This window comes from Erinaceus europaeus, chromosome 9 (genome assembly GCF_950295315.1).
Source record: "Erinaceus europaeus chromosome 9, mEriEur2.1, whole genome shotgun sequence".
Lineage (NCBI taxonomy): Eukaryota > Metazoa > Chordata > Mammalia > Eulipotyphla > Erinaceidae > Erinaceus > Erinaceus europaeus.
The window spans coordinates 37,408,016-37,433,890 of NC_080170.1; the positions used below are offsets into that span (position 1 = coordinate 37,408,016).

General features: G+C 38.0%; 1 protein-coding gene across 17 annotated transcripts in view; it reads left to right on the forward strand.

Moving 5' to 3' along the window:
- MBNL1 (muscleblind like splicing regulator 1) overlaps nucleotides 1-25,875 on the forward strand; it is a 196,352-nt gene that overhangs the window by 127,230 nt on the left and 43,247 nt on the right. The gene's annotated exons all lie outside the window — the stretch shown is intronic.

The following is a 25,875-nucleotide window of genomic DNA, read 5'->3' on the forward strand; positions in this document are numbered from 1 at the left end:
GTGTGTGTGTGTGTGTGTGTGTGTGTGTGTGTGTTTTCTATCAAATCGACCATAACCATGTTTTGAAGGTACATTGGACTGTATTTTGCCTCTTACAATTTAAGAAAAACAGTAAAAATAGTTATCGTTAATATTATATAAAAGAAGGTAGATCTTTATAAAGACTTTTATTTGGGTGGGGGTAGACAGCATAATGGTTATGCTAAGAGACTCTAATGTCTCTGAGCCTTCAGAGTCCAGGTTCAATCCCCTGTACTACCAAAAGGCAGAGCTGAGTAATGCTCTGGTAAGAAAAAAAAAATGGTTCGAACCCCCGGCTCCCCACCTGCAGGGGAGTCACTTCACAGGTGGTGAAGCAGGTCTGCAGGTGTCTGTCTTTCCCTCCCCGCCTGTCTTCTCTCTCCATTTCTTTCTGTCCTATCTAACAACAATGACATCAATAAAAACAATAAAAAACAAGTGCAACAAAAGGGAAAATAAATAAACATAAAATAAAAGGAGGAGGAGAACAACAACAACAAAACTTTTACAAAGACTCATAGTGGTTAAAGCATTGGACTGACTGACTCTCAATCATGGGGTCTCAAGTTCAAGCCTTGGCAGCACATGTACCAGAGTGGTGTCTGGTTCCTTCTCTCTCTCTCTCTCTCTCTCTCTCTCTCTCTCTCCCTCCCTCCTCTTCCTCTTCCTTCTCCTCTTGTCTTTCTCATGAATAAATAAATAGAATCTTAAAAAAAAAAGACTTCCAACATACTCTCTGACTTTTAACTTATGCTGTTCAAGGGCCAGCTGTGTACTTATTACATGAATTGTGCTCTCAAGTCCAAGCAAAGAAGGAAAGAGAGGTGGCGGGGGAGTAGTTACTGAGTTACTAGAAAATGTAAATGCACGCATTGTTAGTTAAGAATAAAACTTATTTGGCATGGGAGGAGGGGGAGACCCCTGCAATCTAATAAACTTACTAAATCACTAATAATAAATTCAACACATTTTGAAAGAGTAAAACTTTGCTAGTGTTAGAACCTAATCCACCTCTACTTAATCCTGCCAAGTTCATCTGAAGTAGTTCATAGACACTGAATAGGGTTTAATATCCATGGGCATCTTTTATACTTATGTGTGTATATCCATCTTTCTGTCTGTATACACATACTCGTATACTATATATTCACCTGTCCTCTTTCTCTTGCTCACACATATGCAACAGTCTAATCTAAGTGGGTAGTTACAAACTATTGGAAATAAGACTGTGTGGCTTCTTCAAATTGTACCAGGGAAGGAATCTACCTAAGTAGGAGTAAAACTAATGCTAGGGGTATTTGATTTAAAGAGGTTGCAGGGTACAGGCTAAGATGCCCTTGGTGCTTAGGTCTGTAGAGTAGGAACTGTATTTTGGAAATATTCCGTTTGTTTACCTCACAAATCCAGATAAACTTATAATAACGGTTACATCAATACTGAAATATTTCTAGAATTTGCATATTTGTTTTCCACATTTTTTACTTAGGTGTAAATAAATCACACTGTTGGGTAGATACTAATTATTTAATTATTCCCATTTTACTGTTGGGGAAACTTGAGGTCCAGAGGAGTAAATGAATGCTCATGCTCACAGGGTTGGTGACAGAGCTAGACTTTGACCTTGAAGGTCTTTATTTAAACTTTTTGAGTTTTCCACTGTTATGCATCATTTCCTGATTGGTTTAAAAGAAATTCAGCAGCGTAATATTACAAGATCAAGGTGATCTTTCTGGAGAAATTAAAACCTTTCCTGGAATAGATAATGATGGTCCCAGGTTTGAAATATGAAGTCTTCACAGCTAGGAGTAGATACATAACTGCTTAAGCTTCTGTTCACAAATTTCTGACATTACCCTTCAAATTCCTGACCTTCTCCCCACGTTTTTTATTTCTTCTTTCAACTCTTCAAATTCTTCATTCCTATAAATCATCCTCCTTTTGACCTTGTCATTTGTATTTGAATACTTGGTCCATGGAACTTTTCTGAGCATCCCAAGGGGAACAATACTGCATCTTATGCAGGGAAGTTGACAGGATCTGCAGGCTAACATAATCATCCATGCACTTGGCTTCCTTTCTTCTTTTGTGCACTTAGCTCCTGCCTGACAGTTTTCTTTGGGGTCTCATGCTGAATGTTTAACACATGCCAGGCATTATTGCTGTGATACTTGCTATACCAGCCACGCTGGAATAATTCAAGTCGAAGAAGAGAATCACTTGTGAGAGATGAAAAATCAGATCTGATCAGCAAAGTGCTGACATTCTAATTGGAAGCAGTGAGAAGTAGCATACAATTGCCACAGGCATACTGAAGCTGTTTGTCTATCCCACTGCCACCCCCAGCTCACAGGGAAGCACATTTTAAAAATTCTGATGAGTACTTTCCAATTCTATTTAGGGCGGGGGGGGGGGGGGGGGGGAGGGGCTTAGGTTTTTTCAGTGAACTGGTTGTGAAAGTATTGGCACTGTTAGCTTCTATCCTCTGGAAGAATTGCAAACTGTTTTGAAGTTTCTTTCAGTGAGCATGGGTTACAAATACAGCAAGAATCATAAAAAAAAAAAATCCTTTTTTTAAAAAGTATATTTACACTGTGAAGAGGCCCTTGAGATTTGTAAATACTATGCAATAGTATAAGGATTTCTTTTCTCTTTATATAATACATTGTAAACAGAGATATTAACAAGAGGTCCTGAAAGACAGACATTAGTATTAAAAAAAAAAAATCCCCTGCTTAGGTAATAATTGCCTTCATATTACTGTGTAGTTCACATCTTACTACTATGTTAATATGTTAAAAATTGAGAACGGAAAGTGATAGAGCCCCATTCACTACAGAGGTGTTCCTGGGAACAGAATGAAACAAATTGAGCTTTTTGTACATATTTGTTTACATTCCACATGCTGTTTCAAAACTAAAAAAAAAAAATTGATGGAGTGGTTTTGCCAATCAGCATACTTATACTATTTCTACCTCTTTGAATAAACAACTGTACCCAATTTTCTGTTTTTGTCAAGTAGTAACATGAGGTACATAACATATTCAAAGGGTTAAGCCTTTAATTTTTTTTTTAATAATATAGCTCTCCTTTCAGTCCTTTCTTCCTAACTTACCCATTTATATTTTTGGAAAGATTATATAATTGTCTTAATTGGTGAGCCATAATCTCAGGGTGGGAAAAAGAAACACAGAGAAGGGACATAGATGACAAAAGCAGCTTTCAGAATATTTCAGGCTCTGCCAGTCCCACTTTTGCCCCAGTGTAAGGCGAACCTGATAGAAGATGCAAAAATATTCCTGAGAATTCATCTACGTAGAAAATCGCAAACCCTTTTTTCTGTTTTTCATCGGAAACATGCCTGTGCAGATGGCCTGTGGAATTTTCCAGCATTTAATGCCGTGTACAGTTCTTTGCCTTAGATCCCAAGTTTTTTGTTTTTTTTTTTTTAAAGTGGTTGCACTTTCTTAATCTTCTCTCAGTACCTCCTGAATAAGAGAGCAACATCTCTTGTCTAGATGCCATAGGAAGGCATCGGAACCACTGTATATAAACATCTTTCTCTTTTCCACCCAGCCCTCAAGGGATCTGTCTCTGTCTAATGTCCTTTCCTCCTCAAATTCCTTTTTCAAAAGTGCCTGTTTATCTCAGAGCCTGCATGCCATTATTTTTCCATAGCGTCTTTTCCTAGTAGAGTACTCTTACTGGGTGTGATCATCTCAGTCCTTTCACTTTCTGAGAGTTGTGTTTTTCACAAAATGGCAGCAAAGAAACTGTTTTCTTAATTTTTGCATTTTAAGTACCACGATCTATTTGAATTTCAACTTGATAGTTTCTTAGGTTTAAATATAGTCTGCCAGATTTATTTATACAGTTCAGATGTATCAGGCAGATGAGTTCCCTTCATTCTAATTGTTGTGTGACGTGGTCTAAATGGCTTCATTCTACACTGTCTCAAAATTCTGATCAGAACAGTGCTGCTATCTCTCATAGGATAGTGGAGATTAACTCCATGGCTCACTCTGGAGAAGGGGAAGTGAGACCTTATCTTTGTGGATCCAAAATCCCTAGTGCTGCCAGTTAGTAGACATAAAAATAAACAAGACAATTACAGGTATGATTAGGGAGGGTAATTTAGTAGAAAAGACTTCTGGAGGGGGCCACAGTAACGCAGCGGGCTAAGCGACTTTGGTTCAAAGAGCACAAACTGGTGTAAGGGTCCCTGCTCGAGCTCCCGGCTCCCCACCTCCAGGGGGGTCACATCACAGGCAGTGAAACAGGTCTGCAGGTGTCTGTCTTTCCCTCTCTCTGTCTTCCCCTCCTCTCTCTATTTCTCTCTGTCCTATCTAACAACAACAAATACAGCAATAACAACAATATCAACATCGATAAACAACAAGGACAACAAAAGAAAAAAAAAAGCCTCCAGGAGCAGTGGATTCCTAGTGTAGGCACTGAGCCCCAGCAATAACCCTAGAGGCAAAAAACAAAACAAACAACAACAACAAAAAAAAAAACCCTCACGGTCTGTTTTTTTCTTCTGAACTTTTTTTCACTGTGGTGTCACAGAACGTTTCACAGTGTACTGATGATCAGTTGACTGAAATTCATGAATTGTTCCCAATGTGGTATTTCATGGCTTGCCTACCTGCCCACCCCACCTTCCACTTTCCTTCCTCCCTCCTTTCCTCCCTTCCTTCCTTCCTTCCTTCCTTCCTTCCTTCCTTCCTTCCTTCCTTCCTTCCATTTTCTAGTAGGACATCAGATAAGATTTAAATTTTCTTATAGAGAAAGTTTGGGGATTACCTGTCTCTGTTAATGAGCCATCTGCTCATTTGTGTTTTATTTATGAAAAGTGAAGTCTAAGAAATGGTCTGTGGTGAATTAACAAATGTTTTTACATAATGGACTCAGAAATAAAGAACACATGGGGATAGAACAGGTTGTTAAATTTATCGCTGGAAAGACAACAAAAGGAGATATTGTCAGAAATTATATCCACACTAAGAGAGCTGACAGAAATAGACAGAGAAAATAAAACTAGCAGCACTGTTAGCCTTTGTAGAATATGGGAAAAACTGTTTTGAAGGGTGATCAAATTTGAAAGTTTACCAACATGGGAATCAGATAAGAATACATTCTAAAGAGTAACCAAATAATATATTTTAAACACAAATAGTAAGGATATTAGGGATTTTCCAACTTGAATCTGTTTAAACTTTCTTAGTCTTTTTTTAGTACTCAGTTCAATCTTTTCCTGAATTCCCATGTTGACTAACACTTTAGCAATATTATCTTGCTTCCATGTAACACTCATTTGGGAGCAGAGACCAATCTTCTCTGCCCCATGAATGCCAATATATTTTAGCAAAAATCTGTGAACTTGACAATATAGAATATTGGTTTTAGAAGTAATTGTTTTTTTATTTTTATAATGAGTCCATTTGATTATTATCTAGTTTTCTTCTCTTCCAGAGGGTGATCTTGAAGACAAACACTCTTAGTAAATAGGGTCTTTACAGATGATATTTTATTTTTTAAAAGCAAACCAAAAAGAGTCACTCCACCTATAATACAAAACAGTTACTATAAGCCAAGAAGCATATCTATCTTTTTCTTTTCTTTTCTTTTCTTTTCTCTTTTCTTTTCTTCTTTTTGATTTGTGACTAGTAGTGGTTTACAAGATTGTATGGCTAAAGGGAATAATCTCACATCACACCCACCACCAAAGTCTGTTTCCCTATTCTCCCAAAGATAACCACCATAGTTTTACTGTCTTAGAGAGTTTGTCTGCTTCTCTCTCTCCTTTTTTTTCCTTTCTTTTTGTTTGTTTGTTTTGCAAGTTCATGTGTTTCAGTTTTCTAGATTCCACACATGAGTGAAACCATCTGGTAGTTTTATTTCATCGCTTACTTTTCACTAAGCATAGTTACCTTTAAAATGAAATTGAAAGTTAGTTTGATTCATAGGTAAGTGCTACCTATGAAACGGTATAAAAAAGGATTAATTTCAGAAATAGCTTAACATAGTCACATGTTACAGACTTTCACCCATTTTGGATCATTTAGACCTTAAATCACATTATTATGATTGGGCAGATTTATTTTAGAAAAATTGTTTTAAAAGGTAAAATGCCTTATGAAGACATTGTTAGTTTTTCTTTCTATGACTTTATTGAGGAAATATTGGCTTAGAAAACGTTAGCATTTTTTATCATACCTCCCCAAAATAAGTATTACCTCACTTTCCCAAATTATGATGTTCGTCTACCATAGACAGTGGGTCTCTAATCCTCTTTCAGACTGCTTTTTGTCTTTTCCTTTTTTGAGCATGTGAATCTGCTGAAATACACTACAATTTATTAAATTGTCACATGTATTTTTCCCTAGCTTTATCTCTTTTGTTATATGTGTCAATGAGACCTTCCCTTTCTGGCTCTTTTCACTTGCCGTGACTACCATGTTATACCATGTTATAATAAAAAAGATACCATCATTTATTACAGCTGAGTAGTATTCCACTGCATATGCATACCACAACTTTCTTAACCACTCATTTGTTCCTAAATCATGAATATTACCAATAGCACTTGCCATGCACATGTGCATGTACCTCTTCTCTCTTTGGATAGTGGATAGTTGTTTTTATGCTCTTTGAATAGTTTTTATGTTGATGTTTATTATATTATTATTATTATCACCACCAGGGTTATTTTGGGGGTTTGGTGCCAGAACAACAAATCCACAACTCTGGGCAGCCATTTTTCCTCCCCCCCCCTTTTTTTCTATTTTATTGGATAGTACAGAGAGAAATTGAGAGAGGGAGAAAGAGAGGGAGAAGAGAAAGACACCTGCAGATCTGCTTCACCACTTGCAAAGCAACCCTCTGCAAGTGGGAAAAGGGGGTTCAAACCTGGGTTCTTGCTCAAGGTGGTAATGTGTACACAACCAGGTGTTCCCAGCCTCCAGCACAATCCCTTTTAACTTAAGGAAAATGTTTTTTCTGTTTGATTTCATAATGTTATAGAATTCCTTTAGGTTGTTGAGTCAAGTGGTTACACTCAATATTATAGATAAACATGTCATATTCAGGAAACACCATAAAGCTATCTATATAACAACTACTAGAATAAAATTAGGTAAATGGACATTTTTTTCCATCCAGGAAGCATGTAAAGGAATTATACTAACAAGAAATATTATATCAAGAAAAAATTGTTACTTTCATTACATTGGTATATCCTTTAAGTCTTATTTCGGAATTTTTTTTTTTTTTTTTTTTGCCAAATTACCCATCTTACTGATAATTCTAAATAACATTTTGCAATCTGAGTAATCTGGATTCCAATTGCTAATCTTTCTTTTTTTTAAATTTCTTTATTGGGGAATTAATGTTTTATATTCAATAGTAAGTACAATAGTTTGTACGTGCGTAACATTCTCCAGTTTCTCATATAACAATACAAACCCCACTAGGTCCTCTGTCATCCTTCTTGGACCTGTATTCTCCCCACCCACCCACCCCAGAGTCTTTTACTTTGGTACGATACGCCAATTCCATTTCAGGTTCTACTTGTGTTTTCTTTTCTGATCCTGTTTTTCAACTTCTGCCTGAGAGTGAGATCATCCCATATTCATCCTTCTGTTTCTGACTTAGTTCCCTTAACATGAATTTTTCAAGGTCCATCCAAGATCGGCTGAAAACAGTAAGTCACCATTTTTTACAGCTGAGTAATATTCCATTTTGTATATAGACCACAACTTGCTCAGCCACTCATCTATTGTTGGACACCTGGGTTGCTTCCTGGTTCTGGCTATCACACATTGTGCTGCCAAGAACATATGTGTACACAGATCTTTTTGGATGGATATGTTGGGTTCCTTAGGATATATCCCCAGGAGAGGAACTGTAGCCCAACCTCTGTGGAGAACAGTCTGGAGAACTCTCAGAAGGCTAGAAATGGACCTACTCTGGCTTTAATTCCCAAGCTAGACTCAACTTGCCTCTCAAACTTTATTGCAACTTCTCTTATTACAAATTCATTACTTGTCCTTGATACTTCAAATTAATGCCATTATCTCTGCCTGGATATCTTTTTTGAACTTGTATAAATTGCTCCTCTCCTTCAAAACTGTTATCTGATTCTTCTAAATGAAAACATTTTTTCCTCCAAATGGTAAGACTTCTGAGCATCCCTAATGACATTTGCCTCTACCCTTGTAGTCTAATTATGTGCATGTCTTATTTCCCATCCTAGATGATACATCTGATTCATTTTGTGTCTGCATTGCTCCATAGCACAGAGGATGTAAAAATCGAACCAATCTAATAGCTGTTGAATAAATATGCAAATGATTATTCTCAAAGATACTAAGATTTGATGGAAAGTATATTTATGACAAGACTGTTTGCATGTATTGTAATTTTCTATACAAATATTTCTTTCTATTTATTTTATTTATAAAAAGGAAACACTGACAAAACCATAGGATAAGAGGGGTACAACTCCACACAGTTCCCACCACCAGAATTCCGTATCCCATCCCCTCCCTTGATAGCTTTCCTATTCTTTAACCCTCTGGGAGTATGGACCCAGTTGCTTCCCCACTGAACATGGGCATTGATTGGTTGATCCATACTCTCAGTCTGTCTCTCTTTCACTAGTGGGGCGGGGTTCTGGGGAAGTGGAGCTCCAGGACACATTGGTGGGGTCCTCTGTCCAGGGAAGTCTGGTTGGTATCATGTTAGCATCTGGAACCTGGTGGCTGACAAGAGAGTTAACATACAAGACCAAACAAATTGTTGACTATTCATGAACCTAAAGGCTGGAATAGTGCAGATGAAGAGTTGGGGGAGTCTCTGTTATGTAGATAGCTAATAGGCATATTTTTGTTATATTCCAAAGCGCCTGTGGCTATACTAGTTGTTTTTTTTTTCCCCCTAAGCCTGAAATCTGATATGCAGTTATTGTCTAGGGAGATGATGTCATGGCTGGAAAAAGGATCAGAAATCTAGATCAGGCAAGAGAGTACCTCCTAAATATGGGAAAGGTGTATAAATATTGTTGACTGTAAACCCCATCGATTTGATGTGATCTGGAACCCATATCCAGCTTTGGAGCCTATGTGACCTCTGCATCCCTATAGATCTGAGCTCACATTCTGTGGTCATGAGTAGGAACATTCCAGGCTGCTCCAATATCAGGACCCATCTTCCTCAGGTGTAGCATAGAGTATGTTGTCCATCCTCCCTTCAGAAGATGGAACATTCTCTACCATTGTTAATCCAAGTTGAGGGCAAGGTCCTATGGGAGCCGACAAAGGGGTCTATTGTGTTGTTCCTGATAGAGATGACCAGTAACAATGGAGAGAGGGATTTATTCGAGGTCTAGGCCCATCATGTCTGTTTGGGAATCTCAGGACTCCTCGAGTTTTTTGTTTTTTGCCTCATCTATTCACTTCGTGTCTCCTAGCATGCTTTTTAGAGGAGAGTAGGAGACAGTGAATCAGTTGTTTTGTTCTGCTTTTACTGTTGCCTGTGTGTGTGTGTACATGCAAAACACACTCTTTTTCTGATGCAGATATATATACCTAGCACTTGTAGAACAATGTCAGAGATATTGTATGCTTTGGTATTATTGCAAGAAGCACAGCACATATTGTCTATTTTCAATTTTCTATTCCTGGATTGTAGTGAAAACATTTTTACATGTGAAAACGAGTAGCATAACAAAGTCAAGTGTCCCTTCAGCCCCTAGTTGTTTAGATCAACTTTATCCTGACTAGTCCTGGGTTGTGCTGCATGCTGACAGACATAGCTCATTCTTAGCAATGTTGAGGCCTTCTACCTGTAGAATCTCTGCATTTCCAGGATGACAGTAATGAGAATCACTTCTTGGAATTATTGTGAGGATAAATAGATAGTATTGTTGTGAGAACTGATGATAGGTGTAGACAGGACATGGTGAGGACCGTCATTAGATACTGGATTCTCCCCCAAAGTAATTCCTTTCCAAAACAAATGGCAATAAGCCTGTGGACACTCCTCCTCTCCTCACTTGAAATTTTATAATATGCCAGTTGACTTTATAAACATTCTCAGCATCTGTGAATGTTTTCCCACTTGACCATCGGCACATATAGCATGAGTTATAAAGGCAATATTGTGAAGTTAATAGAAGAACCTTTCCTAAGACCTCCAGCCCCCAATGGAGGAGAATAAAGGAAACTGTATAAGATCTATTGCTACTTACCTAAAATGTTATAGATTCCATTGACCTGCTTGGAGTGCCATTTATGTTGAGTATCTGAAAACTGACTACTTAAGAACTTTCATGGATACATTGAATATATGGATCCCTTAACCTACTCTTCCCCCAGGAGATCCTTTGTTTCCTATGAGTGTGCGTATTGCAAATCAACTCTTTGATCACTTACTTGGGTGTTTCTGGTCTCTAGACCTTATCCTTGAAGACAGTTGTTCTTTTTATAAACCCCTAGTCCTTGAATGCCACACTTTTCTCTGAAAGGAGCTATGAAAAAAGGGACAGATCAGAAACAAAAATAGTCAGTTAACTGTCAGATAACATTAGTAATTATCTTGTTGTCCTTGGCAAACACTGGGCTTAAAACAACTATAGAAAAGGTTGTGATGGATGTGTCAAGGATGTGTTTTGGTATATATAGACTGACCTGTGGTCTTCTGAGTAGCAGTCATTAGAATAGTCTGAGAGCTTGTCTGATACTCAGCCAAGATCAATTACATCAGAATTTCTGAGGGTAGAGGCTAGATGTAGAAAATTTTAATTGATAACATAGAGCCATGATCGAGGATTGATGGCTCACATATTTTGGTTTTGTCTTCGGGATGTGAAAGCTGAGACACTTGGAAATGTCTTCCTGTCTCCTAAATTGTTTACTCATTCTACCAGCATTGACTGAAAATGCTTACATTGCTCTTCTAGATTTAGTCCTGTCTGTAATAAGTTCTTAATATAGAGGAATAGACAGACTTGTAGAAATTACCTTTAATACAGTTTGACAGATGCTGAATTCACTACTGTGTGCTTATTTTACCTGGCAAGAAAATAAAGAGGAAGACTGGAGGGAAAGTGAAAGAGGACATTTTCACAGAAAATGACATTTGAAAAGGTCACCTCTAGTAATCAAATTTTGCTGGTGACGGTGATCTCCATTCATCATCAATCCCTTTAAAACAACAGTAGCAGCAACTAACAGATCCAGATTTCTAATGGTGAGAGAAAGAAGCATGCATGAGCTGATTCTTTGGAGACCAGGAAAGTTTTCTCAGTCACTTAGGAGTTAGGGTAATCAGATAAAATTTCACAGATGGGAGCACCATCCGGTAAAGGATGTGTCCCTGTCTGTGGTCATGTGCTTGAGTGTAAGGAATCTACAACTTCCCAGCTCCTGGGTGTGTTGTTTTTTTTTTTCCCCTTTCCCCTATAGGACTGTAAATTTGCTATTTTCAGCCACCAGAGGCCTTGTGTGGTTTAATAGATTAGAAGAGAATCTAGCTGAATGTTGAGCCTAAGGATTCTGACAAAAGGGAGGTAGAAGGAAATGAGAGAAAGGATGCTTACAGACAAATCCTGAGAAGTGATCTGGGGGGGCAGTGATCCAGGGGATCAGAATGTAGGAATGAACAAGTCAGCTAGAAGGATAAGGATCCCAATGATCTCCACCCACTGAGTCCCAGCTCCTGACTCAGGCCCTTGTCTGCACCCTTTATGTAATAAATACATCATCCTGAGATGGCATTCTCATTTTCATTTTCTGTGTAGTGAAATTGAATAATTAACCCCAAATCTCACAACTGAAAAAATGTCAGTGTTGACATTTGACCATTCAGCCTTCATACAGCATTCAGATTCCAGTTCAAGGGCCTTTAATCACTGAGCTAGGACTCAGTGTTCCTTTTTCATGACACGCAGGATTTTTTTCCTCCTAAAGGTCATTTTATTGGAGAAATAATCGTTTACAGAACAGTTGTTGACACGTGGGTACAATTTATTATTTCTCTGTGATAGGCGTCTGCACACCACTGGCACTGGTGACTTAATGCCTTATCGTTCACTGGGTCTCCAATACCCTCTCTCATCACCCCTCTTTTTCTGTGTTTAGATCCTTAAGGACTGCTTCCCATGTTCTTACAAGCTAAGGATCCAAATAATCCAACTGGCTGCAACCCTTTATTGGATGGGAACTACGCACAAATTTGTGCTTACAAAACAGTAGGAAAGAGTTACCTAAAAAAAAGGAGAAAAGTAAGGGAGGTGAAATATACATTTGAGTGAAGATAAAATGGGTCTGTGATTTGTGAGTTATGAGATTGTAGAGAAGATGCAGAAGGAATGTTTGAGAACCACTTTATTGGGTAAAATATCTTAAGATTCCGAATTGTAGCTGTGACTCACTTCCCAAACATTGAACTTACTGGTCTGATCAGAACTGTGGGCACAAGAATGTTGAAGCAGGAGCAGGAAACCCTTGTGACCCTCTTAGGAAAAAGGCTTGTGTGTAAATCCAGATGCCTTGCTCTCTTCACTTGCTGCATCTAATAAGCAGGGTGTTTAGCAGATCCGGGCTTTCAGCCTAAATGTTGATGTGATAGCTAGAGAAAAACATCATGTGACACCGGTCTGTGCTTCTCCAGCTTACGTTGTGGCTTATTAAAAAACAGTGTTGCCATGGCTGACATCCCTGTGAGGCCCAACATCTCTATATTTTTCATCTTAAATCAGCACTTAAGAATCCGCTCTGCAGCTTCGGTTGTCATTTAGAACTTAACACCTCGGCATGAGTAAGCTTTTTCAAGTGTCTGTGAAGAAGTCATGACTCCAGTATCTTTTGGCCTTGGAAATTCTTTTAGAGATGATTGATTAAGATTCTGTAGAATATAGAAATCTGATTATCTGTTATTAACATAGACCCCCCCCAAAAAAAGATACAAGAATATTAAAAAAGTATGATCTTTCTAAAAATTCTGAACCTGCCTTGTTTTATTGCTAATGCTGACTGATAGGTAACTTCTGTTGAGTGTTACTGCCTTTTTTTTTTTTTTTTTTCTTACTTGGGAGACCTGCCCTAGGAAGCCAGGGTAAGTCTTGGCAGTTCAAGGTACAGTGCAGAAGAGAATATAAACTCTGATAATTTGTGTTGTGATCCAGCTTCATCAATTCAAGAAAACTTTTTCACCCTTTCTGTCCCTGCTGCTGCAGCCAGTATCCAAGAGATGTGTTCTGGGCTTATGAACCACTTGTCATCCTCTTGGTTGTAACCACCAGCCAGAGACCCAGTTGATGGCTATGCACAATATGAGCAAGCTGTCATGGAGACAGGATGGGGAGGACTAGGAAGTGGTTTTCCCACAGGGACAGAGCTGGTGCCAGGGAGCACATTTTGTTCAAGTCTAGGACTGGTCTTCCTGAAGGAGATAGTGTTGAGCTGCGATGAGGACCTCTGTCCCTTACCTTTTCTTCCTGCTCTGTCATTGTTTATGTGAAGCACTTATGTTTCATAGCTGGACTTGGGGCCAAATCTGTAAGGTCAGTGAAAGCAACACCATTTGTTTCCTGTTAGGGAATCCCAGAGGTTTAGGAAATGAAACACTGGAGGAAAGGAAAAGGTCTTTGAATTTGGCAAAAGCCATGACATCTCTAAAAGATTCAAGAGCAGTGTCATGATGACTTCTACATACCGCTATCATGTTCACCACCAGTCAAAATTCTGGACAGCTCTTAGCTGTTGAGTTTAGAGAATTAAACACTAAATATATGTATAGTATATGCTACCCCACCTAGTAGATTTGGTGGACATTTTATAACAGAAATTTACAATAGAAAAACTATTGTGTTTACTGTTCACTGTAAAACATTAATACCCCAATAAAGAAATTAAAAAAAAAAACAGCAGAAAAAAAAAGAAAGAAAGAAAGAAAGAGAGACTGGTGGGAGGGAAACTTAGATACATTTCATAGTATTTTACTTTAATATTCATCTTAGCACATAGTAAACATGCTATTTTAACATAGCATTTACATTTACTATATATTACATTTACTACACAACAGTATAATAGATGTTGTTTTAGACACACAAAAACAGGGTTCAGCTGATTTCATGTTGCAAAGGTAGTTCATTTGATTCCAGATTAGAAGGGCATGTGTTCAATGCAGACTGTATTTTCTGAGATATAAAAGCATATTTAGGATCTAGCAGGTGCCAGTACAGCAAATGCTTCATATAAATACAAGGCTGTCATGTTTATATTATATTTATTTTTATATTATTAGAGTACAGCTTAGCTCTGGCTGATGTTGGTGCAGGGGGATTGAACTTGGGACTGTAGAAACTCAGGTATGAGAGTCTCTTTGTATAACCATCCTGCTATCTTACCCTCTGTCCGACAGTGTTCATTTTTCAGAGCTGACTTTGACAAACTATTTCACAACTCTTTGATTTCCTTTAATTGCTATTATTATATGGCTGTGTAAAAGACCTGCCCATTAAGCCTCTCTGTATTACTAAATTTATTTTTCTATTATGATTATAAGACTATACATACACTTATGAGCATATATTCTCATTTACAAATGTATGTATATGGATACATACAATTTTTCATATATAAAATCACTTTTCCTTTATTTCAATTTTTTAAAAAATTATTTATAAAAAAGAAACACTGACAAAAACCATAGGATAAGAGGGGTACAACTCCACACAGTTCCCACCACCAGAGATCCGTATCCCATTTTCTCCCCTGATAGTTTTCCTATTCTTTAATCCTCAGGGAATATGGACCCAGGGTCGTTGTGGGATACAGAAGGTGGAAGATCTGGCTTTATTTTGTAGTATAGTAATCCACTGAAGTCAGTGGAATACACAGATAACCTAAGGACCTTTTGCTTCACTAGAGAGACGTGTTGTAGAGATAATGCGAAGCAAAGTTTTTTCTTGATTAATGTTCAGTTATTTTTCTTTTCTACCATTGTATATGCAGATGAAAAAAATAATGACATGAACTGAAATTTATATGAGAGAAGCCCCCCCTCCCACCACACTTGGGAAATACCTGGTGGATTAGTCTTCAAAAATCAGTTGTTTATATTGTGAAACATCTTTCCCTTTCATAGCTGAAGTCAGAAGCATACGTTTGGTTCTGATCTCTTTTGGTTAGGTCATCTTTGTTTCACTGTAAACAATGATTAGAGGGGGCCAGACAGTGGTACATCTGGTTCAGTGCACACATTACAGTGCTCAAGGACCTGGGTTCAAACCCCTGGTCTCCACCTGCAGGGAAAAAGCTTCACGAGTGGTGAAGCAGGGCTGCAGTTATCTCTCTGTCTCTCGCTGTATCTTCCTCTCCTCTCAATTACTCTCTGTCTCTATCCAATAATAAGTAAATAAAAGGGAAAAGAAAAGCAGTGATTAGAAGAACCTACAGATACATAAGGATGAAAGTGAGCAATGCCATTCATTAAGAGTACCACGTTTAGTTAGATACCTTTGGGGAAGACTCCTTCTCTCCTTGCAGGTTATTTAAATATAAAGAATTTTGATTTATCAGTGGACAAGCAACTGAAAGAGGTCTCTAAAGAACAATTTACATAAGTCTTCCAAGAGATAGATAAGGAGAAAGTTCTCTGCATTTGACTTAAATTTACCCTTTTTTTCAGAAACCTCAAGAAAGTGCCAGAAACATAACACCTAATAATGGTACCATGATGAACTAGTTGGGATTCGTAAAGCTTTTTATGTTTTACACTACAAATAGAATGCTAAAGTTTATTATGTAAATGTTAGGCCTTTTAATTATCAGCCAAGATTGAAGAGTGTCTTACTTGGATACTATGAAATTTCAGAAGTGTTTTTGCAACAAACAATTTAGAAGTCTGAGTGTTGCTGCCCTGAAAAATGTAATGAAGCCACCTAAAAAAAATAATAGAACCATACTGATCTGACATTTCCACTTTATGATGCTATTTAAAAAAAATAAAAACAGTGGTCCGGGAGGTGGCGCGGTGGATAAAACGTTGGTCTGTCAGGCATGAGGTCCTGAGTTCAATCCCCGGCAGCACATGTACCAGAGTGATGTCTGGTTCTTTCTCTCTCTCCTATCCTTCTCATTAATAAATAAATAAAAATAAAAAAAAAATAAAAACAGCCAACAAATGTTGGATGGCTTGATGATGCTGGCATCTACCAAATATCACTGGGCTTTCACGAGGCCACAGGGAGTAGTGAATTGGCTCAGGGGAACTACTTGGTGTCAGGTTTAGTGTCCTGGAAGACTGCAAAATAGGGATAACATTAAGGATCCCTTAAAACCTTCACACACACTCTCTCTCTCTCTCTCATTCCTGAGGCACCAAAGGTCCCGGGTTCAGTCCCCAAGCACCACCAGAGCCAGAGCTGAGCAGTGCTCTGATTAAAATAATAATAATAGTAACAATAAATAATTTTTGTGGTCCTTCTTGACTCCTTGCTTTAGCAGTGTCCTGTGGGACAGAAGAAGGAAGCCCTAAAGATAAGGAAAAAGTGACAGTCTCAACAACACCCCACCACAGGCAGATTCTAAATATAAGATCCTTGTGGGACCTCTCTGAGTAGGCTAGGCTTTCCTCCAATGATTTATGAGCCCGGATTGTGTGCTGATATAACTGTCGCTATCATAGTTGAATGTATATCTGATCTCTTAACAGATAAAAGCTGTTGGAGAAAGGAGTGGTATTTTTGTAACAAGAACATGTGATATGGTGCCATTTTCCCTTTCTCCACCTCCTCAGCAACAGCCAACTCAACTCAGAGACATTACATAATTCTAATCTAGATGTGTAGACTTTTCGTTAATGCGATTTTCAAGATGATTAATGAGAGTTGCGCAATTAAAGCTCCCAAGTTCTCTGGGGGAAAAAAGTCATAGTATCCCGGTGTTTGACTTGGAGTGCGTGGATATTGCGTCAGCGTTGAGGATATTTTTGGATACTGTAAATGTCACTATGGGTTTTAATATCCAAGAGTCATCATCAAAGATAGCAGTGTTCTATAAAGTCGTACCTGGAACAGCCATTGAATGCTGGAGAAGGTTCTTAACTTAAAATTGCTTGTTTGAAGTTCACAGTGGATTTTGATGAGAAGTGCTACTTAATGTTCATGAAATGGAGTCTGCTGCTTTTCTTTGTGTGTTCGGGGGCCAAATCACAGAATTAAACTTTATATTAGATCACTGCATGTGTATGTGCATTTTTCTTTCTTTCACTGACAGTACAATCATTACTAAGGTAAAATGTGTATGTTAATATGAGCGGTGTGTGTCATCATGAAAGGGAAAAATCAAGTTTGTATTGTATTTGACTAGGGAATATATTTTAGATCTAGGGTAAAGTAACGACAGGGAAATGACTATTGCAATGTAAGCATAATCATACATTTCTAAAAAAAAAAAAAATTCCCCTTTCCTTAGAAGGAAAACATTGTACCAGGTTTAGTGTTGAGCTGAGCTCCAGCATTTGTCAGTATGTTGATTAGGCCATCAAATAGCATTTTATACTTAGAAAGTGAAGTTTTACATGTTGAATACTGTTGCTATATTTATTTCATGTTCAGTGGAGAAGAATGAGGAGTAATTGGCTAGCAAGAGAAGAACATCGATTCTTTCCTTATGTTCAGTGTGGATCCTAAGCATTTGTTCCTGTTGTCACATGAGAGCCAATGAGATTGCAACAGGAGAAGTATTGTTGTACTTGGCTTAAAGATTATTTTCTGCTATCTCCAGATGATAAAAATTTGAAATAAGCACAAGGACTGGCTTATTGAAATAAGCACAAGTAAGGATTCTGGTTTGAGCCTGGCTCCCCACCTGCAGGGGGGTCGCTTTACAGGCAGTGAAGCTGGTCTGCAGGTGTCTATCTTTCTCTCCCCCTCTCTGTCTTCCCCTCCTCTCTCGATTTCTCTCTGTCCCATCCAACAACAACAGCAGTAACAGTAATAACAAGGACAACAAAAATGGGAAAAAATGGCATCCAGGAGCAGTGGATTCGTAGTGCAGACACCAAGCCCCAGCAATAACCATGGAGGCAAAAAAAAAAAAAAGAAAAGAAAAAAATCAATTTACTAAACTGGGGTAATAGGTCATAATATTTGAATATAAGAATGAATCTAAAATTGGCAGTTGTCATGTGTCAGTGATGCATAGTTATTATGTAGGATTCTATTTAAATGTAGTAAATGTATAGTGTTGACTTACTAATGATATGGTTACTGTTGTGTTGCTGGGAAAGTCACTATGCATGTTTGCATAGAAAAATACATTATGACTTTTCCAAACACACACACACACACACACACACACACACACACACACACACACACACACACACACACACACACACGTATGACATAGTACAAATAGCATCAAATCATGATATATCTTCCTAAGGAGAGAAAAGAGGAAGAGAACTGTTTTTGACCACTCAGAAATTTCTACCAGATGAAAGTCTGATGTCTCCTTTGGTTTTTCCTCTATAACTTGTTGGAAGCTTTTCTTTGTTTTTGCAAATACAAGGAAGTGTAAAAAACTAAGTTACATTCCTTGAATTCACAATGAAAACAAAATATAAGATCATATTTTACATACTACTCTTAGAAGTAGGTGTGTTTGGGTGGGGAGATAGCACAGTGGTTATGCAAAAACATTTTCACGTCTGAGGCTCCAAAGTCCCAGGTTGAATCCAAAACATCACCATAAGCCAGAGTTGAGCACTGCTCTGGTATCTCTCTGTATCTATCCCTGTGTTTACTTCTGTCTCTCTCTAGTTAAAAAAAAAATTAAGGGAGTCGGGCTGTAGCGCAGCGGGTTAAGTGCAGGTGGCGCAAAGCACAAGGACCGGCATAAGGATCCCGGTTCGAACCCCGGCTCCCCACCTGCAGGGGAGTCGCTTCACAGGCGGTGAAGCAGGTCTGCAGGTGTCTATCTTTCTCTCCTCCTCTCTGTCTTCCCCTCCTCTCTCCATTTCTCTCTGTCCTATCCAACAATGACAACAACAATAATAACTACAACAATAAAACAATAAGGGCAACAAAAGGGAATAAATAAATAAAATAAATATTAAAAAAACAATTAAAGTAGGTGTGTAATTGGGTTGAGTGAATGGGAGTGTGTGTTAAAAACGTAGAATAGGGCCAATAGTGTTCTAGTTGATCAGAAAGCTGACACTTTTTCTGATTTACTAATCAGTTACCCCCTCTTTTTGAGTTAAGTTTGTAGTGCAACTCTGTGATCTTATGTTTGAGGAGGTTCCTTGAATAAAGGACCCAACCATTTAAATATAGACATAGAAAGAATACTACTCTCAAGGACCAGCATAAGGATCCCGGTTCGAGCCCCCGGCTCCCCACCTGCAGGAGATACTGTGATTTTACTTGCAGCTGGGCCCTCTGTGGAAGTAATTAAAATGATACAGGGCTGACAAAATAGCTCACTTGGATAGTCCACTGCTGTGATATGCACCACCCAGGTTCCAGCCCAGCCCCCGCAGCATTGAAGGACGTTCTTGTGTGCTCTCTTTCACTCTTTCCCTTCTGTCTCTTTCTAAACAAATAATTCATAAAATAATACAGGTGAGGGTCATTAAGAATAAGTCTCTGGTAATAGCATTAATGGCCTTGTAAAAGACAACAGAGGCCTGGTTATTTGTATTAGATGCAATTCTTTATCTTACATATTCTCAAAAGATAGTAAGTTATGGCTTATAGATTTAGTCAAGCTCTTACCCACTTAAGTGAATAATATACTTGTGGTTGATTTTTATTTAGAATAATTTTTAGAAAACATTTATTTATGTGATACAGAGGAGAGAGAGCTGGAGCATCTTTGTAGCGTATGTGATGTTGGGGGTTGAACTCAGGACTTGACGCTAGAGAGATAACTTTATCCACTGTGCTACCGCCCAGGCGGCAAATACTTCTTTTCACTTAAAGCTATTTACCTTTTTGCCATAAATTTTTAACCACTGGTTATTGCAATTTAAAAGTAAAATTTATCTCTTTACTGTCTATATACTTATAAAGTGGGTCACCTTTGCATTAGAATTGATCATTAAAAGCTTGGCAAGGTCATAAAAAACACATTTTTTTTTTTTTTGGAGATGATATTTTCTTAACTGAAAAGAACATTAAGAATTGTCCAAAGGGGAGTCGGGCTGTAGCGCAGCGGGTTAAGTGCAGGTGGCGCAAAGCACAAGAACCGGCATAAGGATCCTGGTTCGAACCCCGGCTCCCCACCTGCAGGGGAGTCGCTTCACAGGCGGTGAAGCAGGTCTGCAGGTGTCTATCTTTCTCTCCTCCTCTCTGTCTTCCCCTCCTCTCTCCATTTCTCTCTGTCCTATCCAACAACGACAACAACAATAATAACTACAACAATAAAACAACAAGGGCAACAAAAGGGAATAAAATAAATATTAAAAAAAAATTAAAAAAAAAAAAAAAAAAAAAAAGAATTGTCCAAAGGAAGCTACCAAATTCCTTTGCTGGAGTTTCTGGCCAATATCTGACCAGTAAGCATTTTTTAAAAAGCATTTTAATAATGCTTGCATATCTCAGTCTTCACAAAGGAAATAAATACTGACTTTAACAACTGGAATGGTTACATTTTAAGAGTATTACTAGAAAACCAGAATTGCCAGGAAAAGGTAGGAAAGAGTTAGGAATATAGGCTGGTACTCCTCTATTTTTTTTCATTGTCCATTTGTTTCCAGAGTCTGCCCAAGCATGACTCAGTAATCTTAGTCCAACTACATAGTCACTATTTGGCAGCTTAGTACTATGTCTTTCTTTTTTCTTTCTTCCTTTCTCTTTCTTTCTCTCTCTCTCTCTCTTTTTTTTTTTTTTTTTTTGCATTCTGGCCTCTAAATCAAAACGCTCCTTTTATGTGAAAAATTATAATTAAAATGGAAAATTAATTTTCCATTTTTTAAATAGAAGCTTTTGTCATATTAAGTTTGGCTAACTTCTAAGTAAAATGCTTTATTTCATATTATAGTTACTTCTTAAATATTGAAGATGACAAAGAATAGTTTTCTCATTGCTAATTGTGAATAGTTTCCGTTTTATCTATAGTCTGTTATTTATGTATTTATTACTGTTACTATTTCCTTTTATTTGGCACTGGGGTCTTCACTGGGTCCCATTGCCTCTCTTTCTCTTTCTTTTTAAAATAAGAGAAATTGAGAGGGGAAAAGAAGATAGAATGAGAGAAACAGAGACATCTGTAGCACAGCTTCAATGCTTGTTGGGAGCCAGGTGCTTGAGCCTGGGTCCTTGTACATGGTAACATGTGGACCACCATCAGGCCCCCTAGTCTGTAATTTTTATCTTAAATTTTATATATCACATATACATCACTGTTGGATTTATACTATATATTTTCATACTATTGTTTATTTAAAAGTTTACCATTTATGTAACTGCAATGCTTACAAGTTAAGTTGGCACTTATTTTGAGGCTCAAATAATGAATCTAAATATGTGCCCTCTAGTTATAGTCACAAAGTTTGTTGTCACTCTAGAAATTACTAGATAAGTCCCTAAATTCATAGTTGAACAGCTTGAAACTTCATGATTTGAGGATTTGATGAGTTGATCTCTCCATTGACCACCACTGATCTCATATAAGTTTTTAAAGACAGTGGGGGGCTAGCTGACTTTGGGGGACAACTTCCTCTTAAAGAAGTAGAAAAGGTTTGAGAGAAAGCTGGACTCAGACTGCTTTGATATTTTGTCAGTTCTCCTTCATTCCCTTAATATGTATAGTCTATGCATTACTGCAATATTCTCGGAGTCTGTTAGCTAAACTTGAACCTAAAAATCGTTTTGAACAGAATCTAAGTTACTGATAAAGGAGTCATTATGGAGAACTCTGCGTGACAGACAGCTCACTGAAAGTAAGATTTCAGTGTAATCATGAAAACATCGAGACTTAACACTGGAAAAAAAAATATTAGAATGGCATTTTTCTTTAGTGGATCTGCTAAGGACCATAGAGGTATGGCAAATTTTAATCACTGACATACAGGTTCCCGACATTTTATTTCTTGGATTAGCTTTAACACTTTTAACAAACATAATGCTAAATTAAACAAGAGTTGTTTGCTACTACTAGCTTGGGAACTTAAGGAAAGGGTAGAAGGTAATTCATATTTGGAGCCTGTTGTGCTAGTAGTCCTGCAAGAGGCTGGGCTACCTTCTGACACAGTCCTCCTGTATCACCAATAAAAGTGATGGTTTTGCTATTTTACAGAAGAGGTGTATAGACACACAGAGAATTTAGTTCATTTTCACAGGGTCACAGATCAAGTAAATAACAGTGCTGCTTTTAAAAAATAATTAGTTCAGTAGTCCAGGAGGTGGCACAGTGGATAAAGCAGAGGACTCTCAAGCATGAGGTCCTGAGTTCAATTCCTGGCAGCACATGTACCAGATTGATGTCTGGCTCTTTCTCTCTCCTCCTATTTTCTCATTAAAAAATCTTTAAAAAGAACAATAATTAGTTCATTAATTTTTATGTGAGAGAGAGAGAGAGAGAGAGAGAGAGTGTGTGTGTGTGTGTGTGTGTGTGTGTGTGTGTGTGTGTGCTGGGTTCTGCTTCCGCATATGCCATGCCAGGAGTAGAACTTTGTTCTCGAGCACACAAATTCAGCAATGCATGCAGAGCTACAACACTGATCTTCAAAGCAGGTTCTGCTCAACAGGATTGTGCCATTGCATGGTCATCAGTGAAACTACATGTAGCTGTCAAACCTGAACAGAGACTTCTTTCTGTTTATGTTTAGTACTAGCCACTCAATTGAATGTATCTTGAGGTGAACTCTCAGACCAACTAGAACTGCCCTAATCTGCAAGTTTGAGCATACGAAAAACTGGCTGAATTTCTGATTTCATATCTTCAGACTGTCCTGTCTCTATGCCGATTTTAGAGTGCCAGTCTCTCCATAAACTTGCTCTATGTGTTCAGAAGATCGGCCTCTACATGATTAGATCAGTATAACTCAGAATCAATATTTGCTATTAGATTGCGTTTTTACCCTGCTGTCTTTATGGTCTCCAGAATAGATGTGGAGCAGAATCCATCGTAAGGCATTTAGTAACAAGTGTTCTTGTATACATTTTGCCCGTGCTTATTTATGGTGCTGGGACTTTTGGGTAAAGAGACCTGAAGCAGCACCCCCACCTCCCACCATGCTTACTTTCACTGTCAATGGAAGGTGTGCTGTGGCAGGTTTTCTCTAGGGTGGTATCCTTTAGAAGAGGATGCTGATTTGAACTTAACTCTTGACCTTTTGATTTGTCAAACCACAATCTTTGGGCAGCACAGTCGGCAGAAAGCAAGTTCTGAGCATCCTAAGAAGCTAAGCTTATCCAGTAGCAATTGCAGAGGTTACCCTGTTATTTTCTGCCACACATCAATGAAAAATTCATGTGGCTTTGCAGAAGTGTATTTGTCGCATCTTCTGCTCTTTTCGGGCTAACCTGAAATATTTGCTAAAGCTTCGCTCTGACGTATGACTGCCGAGTGTTTGTGGGAGAGGCTTGGTGGTCAGTGTACGTTGTTCACAGAGTGTTGATTTTGATCTTTAGGAACAGAGCTTAGAGCCTGATGCAGTTGAGTTCAATGGGGGTATTGCAGGGAGCATCTGGAAGAAGTGGAGTAGAGCAACGTTCTTTCTGTTGCAATTAGTAAATGTGGAGACAGAATCAAAGTTCTGGGCTTTTGACATGCAAGGAGACAGAGCAGATAGATGGTGGGCACAGGTAGTTTTCTTCCTTTATTATTTAATCTGGGCCACGTCCACAGGTAGGAGGGGCCACATAATTGTGCCTTAAAGAAGGTGTAAGGATGCAGTACTTAGAAGACCTGTATTGGTGTTGGCAAGACCTTTGCAGAGCCCTGGACCATCTCTTTCCTATTTATGGAACTACAGAAATAGAATCATAGGACTAGCTAGCTGCTCACCCAGGAGAGTGCACACATTACCATCCTCAGTGTTGTGGGTTCAAGCACCGAGTTCCCACTTGCAGGAGGGTAAGCTTCATGAAGCAGTGTTGCAGGTATCTCTCACTTTCCCTTCCCTCTTGATTTTTGTCTTTGTTCAAATAAAGAAAATATGCAAAAGAAATTAGATTCTTAGAGAGGACATAGCTTACTTCTCTTCACATAAATAAAGTCAATATTACTAAAAAATGTGACTTGGCCACATATAGAACCAGAATTTCTCCTAGAACTGAGAGGTCCTTCGTGCTGAAAGGACTAGGGTTTCTCTAGATCCCAACTGGTTAATCAGACTCTGTGTTCTCCATGAATTTATGTTTGTTGACCATTCTAGAAGGTTTATCTTACGGCTCTTAAGTGTTGCTTCATTGTATTTGTACTGCAACCAGATGCTTTGAAGTTAATAACATGTTTACAGTAGCTACCTATGATAGTGATTGGCTATAAACCAAGCATATGTATAAACCATAGATATATAACGTTGATTTACTTGTGAACTTATCAACAACTATAACCAATGGGTATAACAAAAAAACAACTTTTGTGCCGATATTTTGATGTTTTCTGATGGGTACGTGATAGAAAATGTTGTGGAAATGGTAGGAATAGCTGTTCTTGAACTTGACCCCCCTCCACTCAGAACCAAAGTTGAGACACATGTTTATCTTCTCTGTTCATTCTAATCAACCTGTGGTACTGCTTAGCAATTTTGTTATGTAATATTTATTAGATAGCAACTTGAGGCTACATTGCAATGCTAAAGCGGTTTAAGAGCTGAGGAATAAAGAAGTCAGCATCTTATGCAGTGCATGTAGTTGCTGAGTGAGAGCCAGGCCTTGATCCCAGGTTTTGAGACAGGCACTACTACTGCGCTTGAATGCCACTTGGCTAGAATATTACTAGTTGTGCTTTATCACACAGAGCTAAATTAACAGGAACAGCCTATATTATTAATCCTGTGTACAGACTTATTCCTAGATACCTTAACTAAAGTAAGCCTCGAATGGGCCATTCAATTAGAATCAGGGCAGAATTTTATCAGATGGAAGCATCAGTTTTCTGAGTCAGTTTACAGTGGAAAGTCTAACAATGCTAAATAGAATTTCTTTAGACAGGCAAAGAAAGCTTGAGAAGATGGTTGATGACTTCAATTAAATATTTTCTGTTACCCTCACAGACATTTCTAATTAGATTTATTGGTGAAATAAGTTGTCAAGGTAGTAATTGATGAGGCCTGTTAATATCAGTTTGAATTAGCGCTGTATTGGATTGACAAGTGCACAGTAACTGTATGTTATATATATATATATATATATTCCTAAAAGAACGATATACTCTTATTTCTTGTTTTTAGAGTAACTTTTCTTTGTTTCTCCTCTTTTGCATTAAAAGGTTTTAGGAGAAGAAATATGCCTGTTTCTTCTTGCTTTTTGATTCTTAAGCAACAGAGACTAGATATATCTTTGAGAGGCTAAAAGTGACATTGTTTTTAAAGCCCAGTGTTTCATTCTGCTTAATACTCCTGCCTAAGTGAGAATTTTTCTCTTCTTATTTGTAATTTTCTTAATATTTAGGCTTACAAAATTCAGTGGTATTTCTTTATGAAATACATGTAAAGGTCCTTTAATAAAAACAGTGTGTCTCTCCATCTCTTAAGTTCTTTCTTGAACTCAATACAAGTAAAAATTGGTGGTCAGCTTCATTTTGGGCAGTTAGAGCTAATTGGAGGATATTAATGGCACATGCTGAATGTTTATTTTGGCAATCTGTGTTTTAATTTTACCCTAGG